Source organism: Sarcophilus harrisii, chromosome 2 (assembly GCF_902635505.1).
Source record: "Sarcophilus harrisii chromosome 2, mSarHar1.11, whole genome shotgun sequence".
In the NCBI taxonomy this organism is placed as follows: Eukaryota; Metazoa; Chordata; class Mammalia; order Dasyuromorphia; family Dasyuridae; genus Sarcophilus; species Sarcophilus harrisii.
The window spans coordinates 385,799,253-385,821,093 of NC_045427.1; the positions used below are offsets into that span (position 1 = coordinate 385,799,253).

At 34.8% G+C, this 21,841-nt stretch overlaps 1 long non-coding RNA gene across 1 annotated transcript; it reads right to left on the bottom strand.

Annotated features, from left to right (window-relative positions):
• Positions 1-15,820: 15,820 nt before the first annotated feature.
• LOC111721303 lies at positions 15,821-20,058 on the bottom strand. The gene is made up of 3 exons (XR_002770574.2): positions 20,020-20,058; positions 17,244-17,325; positions 15,821-16,047 (listed from the first exon to the last, which is right to left on the bottom strand). It is a non-coding gene; the product is annotated as an uncharacterized LOC111721303 (long non-coding RNA).
• Between the last annotated feature and the right edge of the window lie 1,783 nt (positions 20,059-21,841).

Sequence of the window (21,841 nt, forward strand, 5' to 3'; positions counted from 1 at the left end):
ACCAGTGGCAGCTTTTCCCTTACAACTGAAACTCACCATACATTTCTGACAAACCCAGTGTCTCAGTCTGAAGGTTTTCCTTTATTTTCCTGTCTCAAGTACCAACTATTTTTATTTTTGACAGTCTCCCTACAAATACACTTTCTCTCTGTGTCTTCCTCTGACCAGCTTTCACATCTCTTCTCCCTTTCACTTGCTACCTTTGTAGAAAGTCAGAGACTAACACAACTATAAGGTATTCTAGAACAGAAATCATAAAATGTACAATCTGAAGGTAATGTCAGAGCTGATAGAATATAGCATGGAATTGCCAGAAGTGGCATCATAATGTGGAATATTGGAGATGGAAAGACCTTTCTGGAATACCTGGTCCAATATGGTATAAAAATGGATAAAATGCTGCGTAAATCAGGAAGTTCTGGGTTCAAATTCTACTTCCTATACTTAATATGTGATACAGATCAAGTCACTTTACTCTAAGTCTGAAAATTTCTTATCTGAAAAATTACAAGAATGATACTATTTTATTCACAGGATTGTAGTTAGCATCAAATGAAATGTTTTTCCACATAAATTATCTTGCAAAGCTTAAAACACTATATAAATGTAAGCTAATGCTGTTTCTAAAAGGTGGAATATTATTTCTCATATATGAAGGAACTTGTCTGAGTTCTTAAGCTAATTATTGGTGAAACTATGACCAGAATCACACTTTTCTGATTCTAAACACAACATTTTCTACTTATTGTACTCAGGCTTAAAGGGATAACAATCTCATTATTGTGATGGGGAATATGGCAAAATTTTTTCTGGGACATACTCTAACTATCTGAAGGGAAGATCCCATAGAATTATCTTGTGTATCTCTCAAAGCCAAAACTAGGATTAAAGGGTAAATTTCATGGTACTGTAAGAAAAGCCCTGAACTAAGAATTAGGACATAAAAGTTATCATCCCTGTTTTAAATGAAACTAGTTTTATCATTCTGAGTGCAGCATTTCCCTTCTCTTAAACTGCTTCTTAATCTGTAAGATGATATCTAAAGGCATTTCAACTTTAAATTTTTATGAGCCTGATCTCTATGAAGGCAGATTTTTTTTCTAGAATAAGAGTTTCCTGAGAAGCAAGACTTTCTCAAACCAAAATGATCTATTTGGTAAAGTTATGATTATTGGAACAGAAGTTAGATGAATACTAAGTGTAGTTGGCTGACTTTGAAGTCACTGTCAAATTTATGATTCTGTGAAATGGAAACAAGAACAAAACACAATAGTGATAATTTTGATGTTGTAATTAAAATGCTTAATCACAAATCAAAGAAAATTGGATATGTCTGAATCCTGAATTCCACAATTTCATCTCAGAAAGAACCCTATTAATTCCTCTGCAGGGACAGTGAGGTGGTGTAATGAATGGAATGCTTGGCCTTGAGTTAGTACCACCCATCTTTCTGATTTAAAATTTTAGTTCAGAATGTTACTTGATCCTGGCCAGGTCACTCAGCCCTGTTTGCCTATTTCCTTATCTATAAAATGAACTTAAGAAGAAAATGACAAACCATTTTAGGATCTTTGCCAAGAAAACCTCAAATAGGAACACAGAATCAGACACAATTAACACAGCTGAACAAACTCCTCTGAACCATTACCTCCATTGGTCATGACACTTGAACAGAGTGAGTTGCTAAACTCATTTGGCATCCTATGATGAAAGTACTCCCTGGGGAGAGACACAAAATGCCATGTTTCTTCAAACAAGGAGGTTTTGAAGAATTATTGGTGATGAGTGTAAAGGGGGAAGGGAAAAAAAAGGAAGTGCAATTAGACTAAACAACTAACCTCCTTGAAAATATACATACTAACAATGGATTCTTCTAAAGGTGGCCACTTGAACACAGGAAGTATAGACTGAAGAAAAGGATTGGCTAAAAATATATCCATTTATTTTTTTTTAAATCTGTACACCACCTGCTGCTCCATAAGTAATTATTTGCAGTGTAGCAATGAAAAACAGTTAGACTGTCAGCAGGAAAGAACTCTATTATACTTCCATCTTCACATTGAATAGTTAAGTTTTACTTGAAGGAGGTGAAAAAAAGGCTTCCAAACCAGATGTTTGCTCTGAAGTCTAACAGAGTTCTATCACTTACAGGAAATCCTTAATGAACCAGAAATGGATTCTCACATCATTTTATAGACAGGAGGCTTGGATGGAATGGTTGAAAAATATTGAGCACATGCCTATATTGAATGTTCCATGAATGCCTAAGGGAGCAGTTAAACTACAACATAGAGAAAAGAGGGCTGGTGTTTTGCTGTCATGAAAGAGGATTCCAACAATTAAGAGAAATGCCTCTTTAATTTAGTAAGTGATATAGTAAACAGAGTACTGACTTTGAAATTAGGAAAACCTGAGTTCAAATATAGCTTCAGGTATTACTGTGTGACTTTAGTCAGGCTACCTAAGCCTCTTTGCCTTGATTTACTCATCTGTAAAATGAGCTGGAGAAGGAAATAGGAAACCACTCCAATGTCTTTGACAAGAATAACCAAAATGTTATTTAGGACAGAGTCAAGATAGCAGAGATCAGATAAGTGTCTGTGTGACCTCCTCCAAGATTCCCTCAAATTAACAACATATTAAGCCTCTGAACTGGTTTTGAAGTGACAGAACCCCAAAATATTTGGAGTATAACAAATTTCCAGAAAAAGATACTTTGAAAGAAGTTCACAAAAGGTCTGTTTCAAATTGCAGGAGGAGAGGCTGCTAAGCCCAGACTGCAGTGCAGGGAGTCAGGGGTAGGGAACCATGGTGGGAATCATTGTGGCTTCCACACACTGAAGAACCAAACTATGAGGCTTTTAGGCTACTCTGTCCTGCTTTCAAGGTGGTGATTAAGCAAATTTGCTGTAAGACACCCAAAAGGCAAATTGTGAGCCACTGAGGCTTGGAAGAACATGGGACTTGGCCACCCTTATCCAGGCTGGAAGTCAGTCAGCAAAACTGGCACAGGGCAAATTAAAGTGACTGCCACCCCTTTGCCTTAAGAGCAGACCTTGACATTTTGAAATAAGAGCAAAAAAAAAAAAAACTGAACATAGACAGCTTTTGTGGAGAAAGAGAAGAACTGATGTCATACCCTGAGAATCCTAAAGCAAATCAACACTAGATGAAGGCCCAAAGGGCAATATGAGTAGATCCCCATTTCACAAGGATTTCTTGGAAGAATTTAAAAAGGATCTTAAAATAGAGTTAAAAGAAACCAGAAATTATCTGAAGAAAACTCCTTAAAGAATAAACTTGATTAAATGGAAAAAGCACATATAACTCTTTACAAAATAGATATGAAACAGAACCCAGTTCGTGGAAAAACAAAATCTGTGAGGTGGAAAAAAAATGGAAAGAACAAAATACTTTCATTTAAAAGTTCAACTGGCCAAATGCAAAAGGAGATAAAAAAGTAACTGAAAAAAACAATTCACTTAAAAATTAGAATTAAACAAATAGAAGTGAATAAATCAATGAGACTTCAAGAATCAGTCAAACAAAACCAACAAAATGAAAAAAAAAATAGAAGAAAATGTAAAATACCTCATTGGTAAAACAACTGGCCTGGAAAATAGATCTAGGAGAGACAATTTAAGAATTATTGGACTTTGTGAAAACCATTATGAAAAAAAGTGCTTAGTCAATACCTTTCAGGAAATCATCAAGAAAAACTGTCCGGGGGGGCAGAGCCAAGATGGCAGAGAAGACACACACAACTTTCTAAGCTCCCCTCATACCCTCACAATCAATTATTAAATTTAGCTTCAAAAATAGTGCTTGGCTGGTAAAAACCCACAAAGACTTTTACAACTTACCAGGCAAAGATAATCTGGAAGATCACCAGGAAAGGTTTGTCCTGAGGGACTGGAGCAGATCAGTATAAGCAGGGAGATAGGAGAGACTAGTGTCCAGAGCAGACCAGGAGCAGGAGTGGCCTATGTGGCTAGAAAAGTTACAGAAACCACTCTGGCATAGCCTGAATGCTCCACTCTGCTTGCAAAACAGCAGATCAGCAGAGAAATTAAAGCCAAAGGCAGAGGATACTCTAAAAATGTCAAAACCTAACAAGATCTGGCTATACCCATCCAAAACCGGAAGTTACTCAGCACAGACTACAGCACAGTTGTGCAGCTGCAATCTGCAGCACGGGGCTCTAGCAGGCAGTCACTAATCTGCATGGCAGGGGGTGTAGCCTGGGGCACCTTCTAATCTGCACATTGCGGGGCTCGGCCTGGGGCCATAGAACTTCCACAGCATGACTGTGCTTCCCTAGGCAGAGACACTTCTGGTCCATGCAGGACTATTTACTGGACAACTGCAAATTCCCACATTCCCACTGGGGGCTTTGGCTTGGGGTAGTGACATTTTCACAGCTCAGCTTGTAGCATCAGGGCAGTCTCTAATCCTCACAGCGGGGTTCTTTGCAGGGCACTTTCACAGCTCAACACAGGCCTAGTTACTTCCAGTGGGGAAATTTTTTCCCAGAGCACTCCTGTACCCCTCAGCTCTTTGCAGTCTATTGGCAGGACAGCTACAGTCCATACACCTTTCACTGCTTTGCAGAGGAAGCTGGTAACCTCCTGGCTCTGAAAGCAGACTCTACAGGCTTTAAAAAAAATGAGTAAAAAAAATCAAAAGGATTATCGATAGCTTCTATACAGAAAGAGAGCAGGTTTTCAACTCTGAGGAGACTAATAGCACACAGTCTCCAAACAATTGTTGGTCCCCAACACAAAAGGCTCTCCTAGAAGAGACTATTAAGAATCTTAAAAGAGAACTAGAAGAAAAATGGGGAAAGGAGACGCTATGCAAGAGAGTAACAACTTCCTGAAATATGAATTGGAAAAGGTAAAAAAAACTCCCAGGAAGTGCAGGGAAACAGAATTTGTGAATTTGAAAAAGTGAAGAAATCTCATGAAAGTAGGATTTGTGAATTGGAAAAAGGAAATAACTTACTAAAAAAATAATGAAATGGAAAAAAATTCCACAGAGCAAAATAACTCATTTAAAAACTAAATTGGACATATACAAAAAGAAGTAAAACAATTTAATGAAGAAAATAATTCATTAAAAATCATAACTGAACAAATAGAAATCAATGATTCATTGAGACATCAAGAATCAGTCAAGCAAAACCAAAAAAATGAAAAATTAGAAAATAAAAGTTAAAAATTTACTTAGAAAAACAACAGATCTGGAAAAGAGAGGTCTAGGAGAGATAATATGAGGATTATTGGACTTCCTGAAATTATGATTAAAAACAAGAGCCTAGATATTATTTTACAGGAAATCATCAAAGAGAAGTGCCTAGATCTAAGGTAAAATAGGCATTGAAAGAATTCATCAAACATTTTCTGAAAAAGAACCTAAAATAATAATAATAATAAAAAACTTCAAGGAGTATTGTGGCCAAATTTCAGAGCTATCAGATTAAGGAAAAAATATTACAAGCATCCAGGAAAAAAAAAAAAACAATTTAAATAACGAGGTGCCACAATATGGGTTACTGAGGATCTGGCTGCCTCCACATTAAAGGATTGAAGGGCCTGGAATCTGATATTCTGAAAGGCTTGGAACTTGGAATGCAGCCAAGAATAAACTATCCACCTAAGCTGAGCGTTTTCTTCCATGGAAAAAGATGGACATTTAATGAAACAGATGAATTCCATTTTTTTCTAAGGAAAAAACCAGATCTAAACAAAAAGTTTGATCTCTAACCATACGACTCAAGAGAAGCAGAAAAAGGTAAAAGAAACTCCTGAGAACTGTATTTCTGTTGTGGATACACATAAAGACCACATGTATAATTTTATTTTACAGATATAACATAAAAAAGGGAGAAGTAGAAATGGAAAGAAGATAGTGTCAGAAAAAGGGAAAAAGGGAGATAAAAAGAGGGAAACCACATCCCACAAACAGGCAAAGGAAACCTTTCATATCTGAGGGAATTTAAAGAGGGGAGAGGAATATTTTTGAATCTTGCTCTCATCAGAGTGGCTCAAAGAGAAAATAATTGACATATTTGTTTTACAGGGAACCTTCTCTCAGGCTCATTAAAAAGTGAGAGAGGAAAAGGGAAAAGGAAAGGAGTAATAAGGGGAGGGTACAAGAAAGGAGAAGGGAATTAAAGGGAGGAGGAAGGGATACTAAAGAGGGAGAGCTGTGTGATACAAGCGGGGCCCATAAGTTTAATACTGGGGAAAGGGGTAAGGTGGGGCAAGAAAAAGAAAAGCATAATCTGGAGATAATAAGGTGGCAGGAAATACAGAATTAGTAGTTTTAACCATAAATGTGAATGGGATGAACTCTCCCATAAAGCAGAAGCAGATTGCAGACTGGATCAAAAGTCAGAACCCTACAATATGTTGTTTACAGGAAACACATTTAAAGCAGAGAGATACATACAGAGTAAAGATAAAAAGCTGGAGTAGAATCTATTATGCTTCAGATGAAGTCAAAAAAAGCAGGGGTAGCCATCCTTATCTCAGATCAAACAAAAGCAAAAATTGATCTAATTAAAAGAGACAAGGAAGGAAACTATATCTTGCTAAAGGACAGCATACACAATGAAGCAATACCAATACTAAATGTACATGCACCAAGTGGTATAGCATCTAACTTCCTAAAGAAGAAGTTAAGAGAGTTATAAGAAGAAATAGACAGCAAAACTATAATACTGGGAGATCTCAACCTTCCACTCTCAGAATTAGATAAATCAAACCACAAAACAAATAAGAAAGAAATTAAAGAGGTAAATAGAATGTTAGAAAAATTATATATGATAGATCTTTGGAGAAAACTGAATGGTGACAAAAAGGAGTATGCTTTGTTCTCAGTAGTTCATGGAACCTATACAAAAATTGACCATATTTTAGGATATAAAGACCTCAAAATTAAATGCAGGAAGGCAGAAATAGTAAATACTTTCTGTTCAGATTATGATGCAATAAAAACTACATTCTACAAAAAGTTAGGTGTAAATAAACCAAAAAGTATTTGGAAACTAAATAATCTTATCTTAAAGAATGATTGGGTGAAACAGCAAATTATACACACAATTAATAATTTCACCTAAGAGAATCACAACAAAGAGACAATGTACCAAAATTTGTGAGATGCAGCCAAAGTGGTAATAAGGGGAAATTTCATATCTTTAGAGGCTTCATTGAATAAAAATAGAGAAAGAGAACATCAATGAATTGGGTTTCCAACTTAAAAAGCTAGAAAAAGACCAAATTAAAAACCCCAATCAAATACTAAACTTGAAATTCTAAAATTAAAAAGAAAAATGAATAATATTGAAAGTAAAAAAAAACTATTGAACTAATAAATAAAACTAAGAGTTGGTTTTATGAAAAAAACAATAAAATAGATAAACTTTTGGGAAATCTGATTAGAAAAAGGAAAGAGGAAAATCAAATTGTTGGTCTTAAAAATGAAAATGGAGAACTTTCCACCAATGAAGAGGAAATTAGAATAATAATGAGTTACTTTGCCCAACTTCATGCCAATAAATCTGATAACCTAAGTGAAATGGATGACTATCTCTAAGAATATAAGTTTCCCAGATTAACAGAGGAGGGAGTAAATTGCTTTAAAAGTCCCATTTCAGAAAAAAGAAATAGAACAAGCTATTAATCAACTCCCTAAGAAAAAATCCCCAGGATTAAATGGATTTACATGTGAATTCTACCAAACATTTAAAGAACAATCAGCCCCAATGCTGTATAAACTATTTGAAAAAATAGGGAATGAAGGAGTCCTACCAAATTTCTTTTATGACACAGACATGGTACTAATACCTAAAGCAGGTAGGTTGAAAACAGAGAAAGAAAACTATAGATCAATCTCCCTAATGAATATTGATGCTAAAATCTTAAATAAGATATTAGCAAAAAAACTACAGAAAATCATCCCCAGGATGATCAAGTAGGATTTATAACGAATGCAGGGCTGTTTCAATACTAGGAAAACTATTAGTATAATTGTCCATATTAATAATCAAATTAATAAAAACCATATGATCTTCTCAATCTATGCAGAAAAAGCATTTGATAAAATCCAAAATCCATTCCTATTAAAAACACTTGAGAGTATAGGAATAAATGTTCTTTTCCTTCAAATAATTAGTAGCATCTATTTAAAACCATCAGTAAACATCATATGTAATGGGGATAAACTGCAACCATTCCCAATAAGATCAGGAGTGAAGCAAGGTTGCCCACTATCACCATTACTATTCAATATTGTATTAGAAATGCTAGCTTTGGCAATAAGAGTTGAGAAAGAGATTAAAGGAATTAGAGTAGGTAATGAGGAAATCAAATTATCACTCTTTGCTGATGATATGATGGTATACTTAGAGAACCCCAGAGATTCTACTAAAAAGCTATTAGAAATAATTCACAACTTTAGCAAAGTTGCAGGATACAAAATAAATCTACATAAGTCATCAGCATTCTGTTAGAATTACAAAGAGAAATTCCATTTAAAATAACTACCAATAGTATAAAATATTTAGGAATCTCTCTGCCAAGGGAAAATCAGAAACTATATGAGTAAAACTACAAAACACTTTCCACACAAAAAAAGTCAGATCTAACAATTTGGGAAAATATTAAATGCTCTTGGATAGGGAGAGCAAATATAATAAAGATGACAATACTACCCAAACTAATCTATTTATTTAGTGTTGTATCAATCAGACACCCAAAAAACTATTTTAATGATTTGGCTTACTATAACTTAACCTATTCCCACTCAACGATTCCTCCCTTCTTTTCTTCCCTCACTTTTTGCTTTCCCTTTCACTCATACCTACCCCCTTATTTCTTTAAAGATTTTGGAAGGTGCTTTACCCTTCATGGTATATATGTAGTGTTGACTATTGAACCTATTCCTGATGTGGGTAGGTTTTCAAAATTATGAGCCTTTCTTTTCACCCATGGACCCATTTTAGCAGCACAGCTGGCTTAACATTCCCAGTCAGCCAAAATTCACAGTGTCTTTCTGGGACTCAAACCCCACTAGATAGTCTGGTAAGTGAAAGTCCCCGTGGTTTCTGCTGAGGTTCTAGCCACAACCACATAGCCCAAGGAATCCCTAGGTTATGTTTCTGCAGAGCTAGCCCAGGGATATTTGTGCTTCAGACAGGTTAATCCCTGCCTGGGGTCTTTTTTCACATCTTTTTGAGTTGTATCAGGACTTCTGTTCTGCCTCAAGCCTACTTTGTTTTTCATGTTCATGTTTTCCCTGAGACATAAATTTGTTCTATTTGGGGGGGGGGAAATTGGGAAAGCTTGAAATTTATCAGCTTACTCAGCCATATTCCCAGAATCCTCCCCTCTGCAGCTGATTTTTGTATCTCCTTATACCCACTTCTATTTTAAGTAGTTCTTTTAATTTTCCAAATTGCTGATGCTTTTTTCATAATTCTCTGGTTTCACTCTCATTATTTTTCCCAGTTTTTATTCTCCTCTCTTAGATGACTTTTGTTCTTTTCTAATTCTTTCATGAGTTATTTCTAGGACATTTCTGTTTTTCTTTTGGGGAGGGGGTGTCTATGGGTATTTTGACATAGTTATCCTCTTCTGTTGTTGTCCTTTTTTGTCACTGTGATAAATTTGTATGGTTAGATTCTTTTTGTTGCTCATCTTTTTCCCTCTTTTTCCTTTCTTTTAAATTTGGACTCTACTCCCAGGATGGAAGGGAAAATGTCTCAGGCTTCTTATGAAGTGTAGGCCCTGGATGTTTACTTCCTGCTGCACTAATTTGCCCTAAAACTCATAGGGTGTGCTCTTGTCTGGTGCTATACTGAGATTTCCTTGTAGGGGTGATCAGTGTTGTTGGAGTGGTACTGAGCTGGGATCCTAGAGGTGTTGTCGGGCATGTCCTGAGGCCAACATGGATATTTTCCATTTGCTGGGATACACTCAAGCGTGTGGTGATCTGACTTCTGTGTCTGTTTGTCTATGGCTATGTGAAGCACTCATTGCTTCTTGGAACTGAAGTATCTGCCAGCAATATTGATGTACCATAGCGCATCCTCGTGTTGTTATTTGCTTACTCCACCACAATGGAGTTCAGAATCTACCATTAATTTGCTAAAGTGAGGTTTGCAACTGACTTGCTGAGATATTTCCTGTCCTGGAGTACACTCCCCTTTAACCTGTATGAGATCTTTTCTGCCAGTCTTCTAAATTTCTTGGGCTAAATAATTGATTGTTTCATTCCATCATTTTGCTGGTTCTCTTGTTTTAGGATTTATTTGGGGGTACTATTATATTACTGTCTAAAGGTGAATATGGGAGAGTTATGGAGATTCACTGTTTACTCTTGCCATTTTGGCTCTTAGTGGAAACAAACTTTGCATTCTTAGGCAAATCTTTTCTCCACATTAGATTTGTACCTTTTTTTATTCAATGAAGTAATAGGATAGTATGACCTCTAAAATTCATCAAAATCTTATATTCCATATTCTAATAATCTGGGTTCATAGTCTTTTTTTTTACTGTAATACTTTCTATTCTATGTTCCCCCAATTTTTTATTCCCCAAATTATAACATAGTATGTGGGACCTAGTAATTACCTAATGAATGCTTGTTGACTTGCCTCAACCCAGATCTCTTCCAACTCTGTCATTTAATGTCTAACAAACCCCTTAGCACAAAAATATGATTTTTAACATACTAGGGAACCAGCCAGTTGTGATAGTCCATCAAACTATAATTCTAAGTTTCTTTTTGAATAATAAAATAATTGTTTCTCTGGGCTAAATCTATGTTTCTATGCCTAAGGATACTTTGATAACTTTTCTTGAAGAGTCTGCTTGTGTCTTCCAAAGCTTAGGGATGCCTTTAATTGAAGAATATGCCTTGAAGGAAGCTAAGTGACTCACCTCGTATAATATTAGATTTAGAGTTAGGGAGACCTGATTTCTAATCCACTTTCATTACCTGAGTGGCCCTGGGCAACTCACTGAATGCCTGTATTCTTTAATTTCATCATTTATTAAAAAGTATAATAATAGCCTTTACGGCCAAGTATTGTTGTAAGAATCAATAAAATACTATTTTTAAAGATCTTTTAATAGTGTCTGAAACATAGTAGGGACTTAATAAATGGTTATTTTCCTTTCTTCTTTATTTTTGCTTCTTTCCTTTCTTCTCTTCCTTCTTTCTCCCTTTTGTTTTTTCTTTCTTTTTTCCTTTTCTTTTGTATAAGCAAAATTAATGCAGACAAGATTAGAAAAGAAGCAATAAACTAGGAAAACATTTTTACATTTAGAGGTTCTGATAAACTTCTCATTTCTAAAATATGTAGAGATTGATTCAAATTTATAAGAATTCAAGCCATTCTCCAATTGATAAATAGTCAAAGTATATGAATAGACAATTTTCAGATGAAGAAATTAAAACTATTTCTATTCATATGAAAATGTACTCTAAATGATCAAAGAAATGCAAATTAAGACAACTTTGAGATACCACTACACACCTCTCAGATTGGCTAAGATGACAGGAAAAGATAATGACAAATGTTGGATGGGATGTGGGAAATACATTGTTGGTGGAGTAGTGAAGTGATCCAACCATGCTAGAGAGCAATTTGAAACTATGCCCAAAGGACTATCAAAGTGTGCATACTCTTTGATTCAGCAGTGTTTCTACTTGACTTATGTCCAAAACAGATGTTAAAGCAGGGAAAGGGATCCACGTGTGCAAAAATGTTTGTGGCAGCCCTTTTTGTAGTTCCAAGAAATTGGAAACTGAGTGAATGCCCATCAGTTGAAGAATAGCTGAATAAGTTAAGGTATATGAATGTTATGGAATATTATTGTTCTATAAGAATCATAGGATGATTTCAGAGAGACCTGGAGAGACTTACATGAACTGATGCTAATTGAAATGAGCAGAACCAGGAGATCATTGTACACAGCAACAATGAGATTTCATGATGGTCAATTCTGATGGATGTGGCTCTTTTCAACAATTAGATGATACAGGCAAGTTCCAATGATTTTGTGATGGAAGAGAGGCATCTACACCTAGAGAAAGGAACTGATTGTGGATAACAACATAGCACTTTCACTGTTTTTATTGTTTTTTGCATGCATTTTCTTTTCTTTTTCATTTTTTCCTTTCTGATTTGATTTTTCTTGTGCAGCAAGATAATGGTATAAATATGTATGAATATATTGGATTTAACATATATTTTTATCATGTATAACACATATTGGATTACTTGCCAGATAGTGGAGGGAGTGTGTGGGGAAGGAGGAGAAAATTGGAACACAAAGTTGCAAGGGTTACTGTTGAAAAATTATCAATGCATATGTTTTTAAAATTAAAGAGATTTCATTAAAATATATTTGAGGAAAGAGAATATCTCTATTATTATTTTGATCTATCAAATGAATATTTTCAATGGAATATTCTAAAACTATTGTATAACTGCAGTACTTTGTGAATAATTCTACTGTAGAAAACTTCAATTTGGATAATTTTCATTGGTTTTCTTTAAGTGAATGCTAGCAGATAAGCTCTCAAGTTTCTCTAATATCAAGTGAAAGGAATGAATCAGCTAACTTCTATGGTCTTTTCAGTCTTTTCCAATATCTCTGCCAATGTAGTAGAGCAAGGAGGAAGCAAAGTGACTATTTCACCACCAAAAACATCTCCTATTATTCTATGGAAAGATATTATATCACATAAGTCATGATTTTGATATTAATTGCTAGACCAGAAATCTTAAATTTCATGATAATTTCTCCAGATTTATACTAGAACTATAAAGTATGATTCCTACCTTCTGATTTATCTATTTGACCTTTTCATACCCAGTGAACTTAGATTTGATCTAGAAGAGTTTTTTCTTTTATAATCCTGGAATAAAAATTTGGACAATAAATCAATCAACAAATATTTCTTATTATGTTTCAGACTCTGAGCTAGGTTTGGGGGTTTACAAATAAAAGGGGAAAAAAGGCTTCTTCTTGAAGAGTTTACATGATACTTTTTATCCAAGAAAGGTTTTTTTCCTTCAGAATTTGGAAGTTCGAAGAATTGTAAATAGTATAGGATGATCAAGGCTTTGCTGAATGTAGAGTATGATGGGAGCTTTTTTAATCCTTCATGAGCATAGAAAAAAGTTTGGCACCCAGTTAATAAACAACAACAAAAATATAAGATGCAACTAAACATTACACCAGGATAGATTCCTTTGGCCCCCACAGAACAAGCTACTATTCACCTCCCTAAGAAAAAGTGTCAACTTCCAGCCAAGATGGCAGAGAGGAGGCACACAGCTGTGTAAGCTCCAAGTTTTCTCTCAGAATTCATTTCATGACAAGCCTCTGAATTAATGCTCGACTGAAAAAAAAAACACAAATAGTTACCAAGAGAAGTTATCTTGAGATTCGACAGGAAAGGTCTGTTTTTGCTCGAGGGTGAGGACAGTATTAGATTGGGCACAGGCTGAGGGCAGCGGCAGTGAGAGCTTGGCAGGTAGCTCACAGCCAAGCAGACCAGAGGTGGGGTGGGGTGTGATATCTGCCATCTCTGAGGGGAGACTTTGCTACAGGATTGGATACTTTGCCCTGGCACCAAGTCAATAGCCCAGCAGAGAAGCTAAAAACACCAGGGGTGAAGAATACAACCCCAAACAGCTGGAGTTTCTCAGGACCTGGCCACCCCTCCCCCACAGCATCTCAGCATGCTCTCAGAGTCTCAGAGCACAGGCGCAGCACAGTCCTACTAGTGCCTTGCTGCTGCCCCCCCACAGTCTATAGAGGAAGCTCCATAATACCACCCAACCCCTTCCCCCAAAAAAAGTAGATTCTATTTGGGGTTTTTTTCTTTTTTTCTTTGCTAGTTTGTCTCTGATTCTTCTCTGACAAAATGAGCAAAAAAATGAAAAGGACCTTAACCATTGACAGCTTTTATATGGGTAGAGAACAGACTCTAAACCCTGAGGAGACTAGAGGCAGACTGTCTCCAAGTAAATCCCCAGAGGAGGGGATCATCTGTTTCTCGGCACAGATGAATCTCATAGAAGAAATTAAAAAGGTTCTCACAAGAGAGCTAGAAGAAAAATGGGTAAAGGAGAGGGAGGCTTGGCAAGAGAGTCTGGAGAAGTCATCCCACTCATTTAAAGACAGAGTGGATAAATAAATCAAATCCTTGAAAAATAGGATTAGTGAACTGGAAACAGAAAATAGCTCTCCAAAAAATAAAATGGGCGAAATGGGAAAAAAATTCCATAGAACAAAACAACTCAATTGGACAATTAGAAAAAGATATAAAAAAGTGAGTGAAGAAAATACTTCATTGAAAATCAGAATAGAACAAATGGAATTGAATGACGTGAAGAGACAACAAGAATCAGTCAAGCATAACCAAAAAAATCAAACAATGGAAAAAAAAATGTGAAATACCTTCTTGGGAAAACAACAGACCTGGAAAATAGGTCTAGGCAAGACAATCTGAGAATTATTAGACTCCCAGAAAAATATGATGAAAAAAAGAGCCTGGACACTATTTTCCAGGAAATTATCAAAGAGAACTGCCCAGAAGTCATAGAAACAGAAGGCAAAATAGACATTGAAAGAATTCATTGATCACCTACTGAAAGTGATCCTAAAATCAAAACACCAAGAAATATAGTGGCCAAATGCTAGAACCCTCAAACGAAGGAAAACATTCCAAGTGGATAGATTCCTTTGTTCATACCATATGACACCCCTAGGAGTAATCTCATTATCATGTCTGTAGGTTTTTGTTTCTTTACTATGGAGCATGATTCCACTTACCTTCAGTGCCACTGCCTATCTTTCCACTTAGTGAGAGTATTGTATGTGTGTACTGCCTGGGATATTGTTTATGATGCCTGTCATGAGTGCAAACATTCCAATTTATAACTCTCATATGTACTAGTACCTGTTACCACCCTTTCTTCAAAGGAACTTTGAAACTGGCAAATCTCATTATGAACATTTGTTTTTGGATTTCTATTCCAGCACTAATATTCCATTTTAAAAATTCCCTTTCTACTCTGAGATCATAGGATCTAACGTCACCTTTATCTCTAACACAAGGTTATATGTTCTAACAACTTTTTGCTGTAACATTCTAGTGCTATGTTTTAGCATTCTATATTGCAATTTAGCTTTTATCACTAAAATGATATGATTTCCCTAAAGAACTGGGTTAGTGTGATTAACTTATCAAATACCAAAAGGTGATATGGAATAGAATAAACTACTAAGTAAGTCTTATTGGGTAAACTTATGGAAATGTCTGCTGAGTCCTATCAGAAATTGTGACAACTGTAAATAGCAAATGACTACATTAGCTAATAAAGTTTTGTTTCTTATTACCTAAGTTGTTCAAAATTGTATTCCTCATTGATGACATAATGTGCTTAATTCTCTTATTAAATTTATGAGTAATTTTTTTAATTTATAAACTAAAAATGATCAGCATCTTGATTTATGATATATTAAGAAGATTTGCAGATAGGGAAAATTTATGTGCTTCTGCTTTCAATTGCTTCATTTCTTCAAAGTAATAATTAGTAGGAAAATATTCATAGCATCATTTATAAGACCATAATTTACAACAGAGTGGATTTCTTTGGATTTTTTTCTTGCTTCTATGTTATATTCTATAATATATTTTGCCCCTTCCTTCTTGGGGTTGATCAGACAACAGATATATACTAGACTATAGACATCATTTTTTACTATTTCTTTTTGTTTTATTTTGTTTTATTTTTTCAACATTTTAAAGTAAGGAGAAAATCAGTAACTAGGGCATCTCATCATTATCCTTCATTTGGGAATAGGTAAGTAAGCATAAATAGCATCAAACCAACTTTTTGTACTGTTTCACAAAATTTCCTTTAAAAAGCAGGATTCAGCACCAAGGATAGTTCCCATCTCTTGTCTTGATCTCCAAATTCACTTTTGCTCAGTGAAGGCTTATTGAATGCTTAGCACTCTAAAAAAGATAAAGAAACATCTATGATATAATAGAAAAATCAAAGATATTAAATTTAAAGGGCTGGGTTACAAGTCATAGACAACAAAATTTGAACTGTCTAGGATGTCATTTAGATTAATTTCTTCTCAATGTATATATATTAGGATCAACTGATACAATGTAACTAAAAATGCCTTTTGAATATAAAATATTATATAGGTTGAATACCATTTTTGTTTTTAATTAAGAAAACCAATACTTTATAGTTAGAGATCTGAGTTTGGATTCTGTTTCACACACTATCTGTGTGATCTTAGGCAAATCACTTAATAATCATAAACCTCATTTTTCCAAAGGGTTGTTGTGAGAATCAAATGAAGTAATTAACATAAACTTTTTTGTAAACCAAAGGAAAATTTCAGGTATATATGGGGAATAGAGTTCCTTACTGAAGTAGTCAATTCCTAACATTAGCATTTTTATTCAGAAGGTGAATGACTATTTGTCAAGAATGTTAGAGATTAGTCCTGAAATGTTTTGCAATTCTGTGATTCTTTGATTTTTTCAAATTATAATACTGACATATGTAAAAATTTTATACCTATAAATGTCTTCCATATAGTTAATCTTATTTGATCTTTATGATTATATAGAAAAAACAGCACAAATATTTTCTGAATTTTACTAATTTAAAAAAAAATTACAGAAAAAGATAATAATTAGGACTAGGAAAGAACATTTGTGGTAATCTATGCAATCCTCTTCATTTTATATATGACTAAATGGAAAAACAAAACATATAGCAAATAATAGATAGAAGAGTCAGGATTCATATCCAGATTCATTGGTTTTAAATATTCTTTACAGTATATTTAACATAAATGACAGCCAAAATCACATATCTACTAAAATGTAGAATATAAAAATCAAAGCCAGATCATCTTAACTTCAATCAACCAACATTTATTAAGTACCTATTATGTACCAAACACTGTGAAAATTTCTGTGTTAAGTATTCCACGTTGTGTTATTTCTATTGCATTTAATTACTCTATATTTTAATACTGAATTAAATAAAATTAGCTAATAAAAGCATATGTAATAAATGCTATTTGTAGCCATCTATTTATTCATTAAATAAATATTTTTAAAATATCTACTTAAAAAGCAACATGGCATAGTGGATAGAGAGTTGGCTTCTAAGTCAGGAATACCTGATTTCAGATCCCAAGTCTTTCATGTACTGGATGTGTAGCTCCGTGTAAATCATTTAATGCCTCTGTGCTACCTGCAAGTCTATAAAAGGAAAATTTGCAGAAAAGATGTTTCTTTGCATTGGTAAAAGGAATCCCTTATTATGACATTCTGACAATAATGAAATCACAATTCCAATTAAAAATATATTTTGATAATGAAAGGTTTGATCAAGAAGAAGTAAATTCATTATAAATTAATATATCATAATACAATGCAGAGAATGTAAACCTTTTTCTATACTTATATTTTGGTGGAAGATACAAGTGGCAAAGAAATGCTTTTTTTATAGACTCTTAGAATTAATTCTTAAAGCTTGAAGTGATTTCAAGGGGTATTTATCCCAAACCATACCTTGTAAGGAATTCTTTCTCTACTTAATCTTTCAGGGTTGATGGAGCAGACCTGAACATATAGCAAGTGAGTGACTTATAATCTGCAATGAGTATCCTGGTGTCTCTATTAGCCATTTTTAGATAATCTAGTTCACTTTTTATAGACACATTTAAGATATTATTGGTCACCATTATCATGATGATGATTTTATTCCCATCACTGGTGATTAAAAATGCCAAACTGGCATTTGAACAAACACTGACTGTAAATTGAAAGGGAGGACAGGATGTTTCCAAGAGGGTAATAGCAAGGCAATTTCATTTACTTTGGGTGGCGGTTTAGCACAGAAATATGTGATTATGAAGCCAGTGGAGAACTAATGGTGAATCTGTGTCCAAAGCTGAATGAGAAGTTCTATTAATAATCACACTGATTGCAATCATTGTCTGACTCATGCCTTCCTTCTGATAAAGATCACAACAAGCAAACTTTTGTGGTTTAATTTTTAACATGAAAGTGAAGCAAGTGAATTAGTATTTTTTTTTTTAGAATTTCCACATCATCCACCATACAAGGTCAAGATGCCTTCATTGTCAGATCCTACCTGGCTAGTAGAAGTGAGGGAATGACCCTTTAAAAATGAGAGGAAAAATGACTCAAAAATTGCTCATTATTAATATATAATTTAAGTATAACATGGAATTCTAAACATTATATTTAACATAAATGACTTAGCCAAACCATTTATGTTAAAAAATCATTTAAGTTATTTTTTTCCTTTAGTAAGCAAATTGTATTAAGAGAGATAAAAGATTATCAAGTATTCACATTTTAAAGTGAATCAGAGTAATTGATTTTCTTTTCACATTCAGATTAACTATACAATGCTGAAAAAATTAGAAATTTTATTAGGGAAGGAAATAGGAATAGAGAAGAAAGTGTGAAATATTAACTCATGGGGAGGTACCAGGCAAGTCTATAGTCATAGATTTAGGCACAATTCTTCCAAAAGAATCTTTTTAGGTAATACAGAAAAATGTTGCCATTGTGCTCATTTTAAGAAGAAAACATTCTTAAATTTATGATTATTTCAGTAATATCTTTATTGTCAATATGATATTTCTTTTGGGTCTGGAACTTCAAAATACCCATCTCTGAAAGATAAAAAATACTTGGTAGAAATCTTAATGGATGATATTCAATACTTGCTTCCAGAGTTCAAAACTGTCCCCAATTTAGTTTGATTAATCTCTTATCTGAGAATGTGGTTCTTAGGTGCCTCTGTGTTCAGTTGAAGCAACAATCTGTTAGATTAACAATCTGTTAGATTATTGTGCTATACCTTTTTGTTGTTGTTTGCTTGGTTAGCTAGATGATGAATATAGTGAATGGGCCTGGAAGACTTGAATTAAAATCTGACCTCAGATACTTAATTGCTGTTTGACCCTGGGCAAGTCATGTAACCTTGTTTGCCTGTTTACTCATCTAAAAAATGAGCTAAAAAGGAAAGGCAAAGTATGTCAGTATCTTTGCTAAAAAAAATGACAAACAGGGTCATTAAAAAAGTTGTCTATGAATGAAATGACTACTGTTATTAACAACAACATTTTTCTAACTATATTGACTTTGAACATAAAACAGCAAAACCAAATGCAGAAAAGCAAAAAATGTTAAATGTATCCTTTACAGATCATACTGTACATGGTTTCCCATTTTGACAATTATTTTTTTAATTTAAAACTTTTTTTATTTTCAAACATATACATAGATAGTTTTCAATATTCACCCTTGTAAAGCCTTGTGTTCCAAATTATTTTTCTCCCCTCATTATTCCAGCAAGTAATCCACTATATGTTAAACTTGTGCAATTCATATATATATATATGAATATATATATATATATATACATACACACACACATATATATATATATATATATATTCACAATTTTCATGCTACACAAGAAAACAAAATGCAAGCAAACAACAAAAAAGTTAAAATACAATGTTGTGATCCATACTCAGACCCCACAGTCTTCTCTCTGGATGCAGATGGCTCTCACCATCACAAGACTATTAGAACTGGCCTGAATCACCTTACTGCTGAAAAAAGCTATGTCCATGAGAATTGATCATCATACAATCTTGCTGTTGCTGTGTACAATATCCTTGTGGTTCTACTTACTTCAGTTAGTATAAGTTCATGTAAATCTCTCCAGATCTTTCTAAAATCATCCTGCTGATAGTTTCTAATAGAACAGTATTTCGGGAGCTAAGATGGCTGAGAAGACACACGCGACTTTCTAAGCTCTTCTCTTACTCTCTTTATCAATATTATATCGAGCCTCAAAAATAGTCTTGACTGCTACAATTCGTAAAGATAAGAAGTAGAACAACTCACCAGCCGAAGAAAATCTGCAGTCTCGCCAAAAAAAAAGGTTGGTTCCGGGGCCAGGGGGGAGATCAGCCCAGACTGAGAGAGAAATTTGGTTCCGAGGAGAGCCTCAAACCGAAAGTGAAAGCACAGATCTCAGCACAAGCTCACAGCCCAACCCCCAGTGCGGGGCTTTTCCTTGGGGCTGTTGTGATCCTGCACTGCAGGAGGACGCAGCCCGGGTTAGCCTCCAATCTGCACAGTGGGGAGCTCGGCTTGGGGCCATAGAGCTTTTCCAGGGCCGATTTGCATCAGGCAGAGACACTGGGGCAGAGTTCGAAGAGGTCTGCGGTCTGCCGTCTGTGGTCAGCTGATAATACTCACACAAGAGGCTCCGGCCTGGGGCAGTGACACTTTTACCCCTTAGTCTCTAGCCGAGGGCAATCGCTAACCCACACAGCCCTACTGGGCACTTCCATAGCTCGGCCAGTGCTGAATCCACTTCCTGTTGGGGGAAGGGAAAACTCTCACTCAGAGCACTCCCATACCTCGGAGCCAGAAATCGGTTTGCATCTCTCCCTGCTCTGCAGAGGAAGCTGGTAACCCCCTTGCCTAGGAGACATACCCTAAAGGCTTTAAAACATGAATAAAAAGATGAAAAGAATGATCGACAGCTTCTATGCAGAAAAAGAGCAGGTCAGCAAACCTGAAGAGACCTCAAACAGCAAAAATGCATCAGACTGTCCTCCTTTACATGATGCTCTCATAGAAGAGACCATTAAAAGTCTCAAAAGAGAGTTAGAAGATAAATGGGGAAAGGAAAGAGAAGCCTTACAAGAGAGCAACAACTTCCTGAAATACAAAATGGAAAAGTTAAAAAATTCCCAGAAAGTCCAGGGAAACAAAATTGGTGAATTGGAAAAAATAAAGAATTCACTAGAAAGTAGAATATGCGAATTGGAAAAGACAAAGAACTCGCAAGAAAGTAGGATCTGTGAATTGGAAAAGACAAAGAACTCGCAAGAAAGTAGGATCTGTGAATTGGAAAAAGAAAATAATTCACTAAAAAAAAAAAATTAGTGAAATGGAAAAAAATTCCACAGACCAAAACAATACATTCAAAAACTCAATTGGACATATACAGAAAGAAGTAAAAAAAGCTAATGAAGAAAATAATTCTTTAAAAATTAGAACTGAACAAATAGAAACTAATGATTCATTGAGACAGCAAGAATCAGTCAAGCAAAAACAAAAAAATGACAAACTGGAAAAAACCATGAATTATCTACTTGCAAAAACGACAGACTTGGAAAATAGATCTAGGAGAGATAATCTGAGGATTATTGGACTTTCTGAAAACTATGATGAAAAAAAGAGCCTAGATACTATTTTACAAGAAATCATCAAAGAGAACTGCCCAGATGTAATAGAATCAGAAGGTAAAATAGGCATTGAAAGAATTCATCGAACACCTTCTGAAAGAAACCCTAAAATAAAAACCCCAAGGAATATTGTGGCAAAATTTCAGAACTATCAGATTAAGGAAAAAATTTTACAAGCAGCCAAAAAAAAACCATTTAAATACCGAGGTGCCACAATAAGGATCACCCAAGATCTGGCTGCCTCTACATTAAAGGAAAGAAGGGCCTGGAATATGATATTCCGAAAGGCACAAGAACTTGGGATGCAGCCAAGAATAAACTACCCAGCTAAGCTGAGCATTTTCTTCCAGGGAAGAAGATGGACATTTAATGAAACAAATGAATTCCATTTGTTTCTGAAGAAAAAACCAGAACTAAACAAAAAATTTGATCTCCAAGAATAGAACTCAAGAGATGCAGAAAAGGTA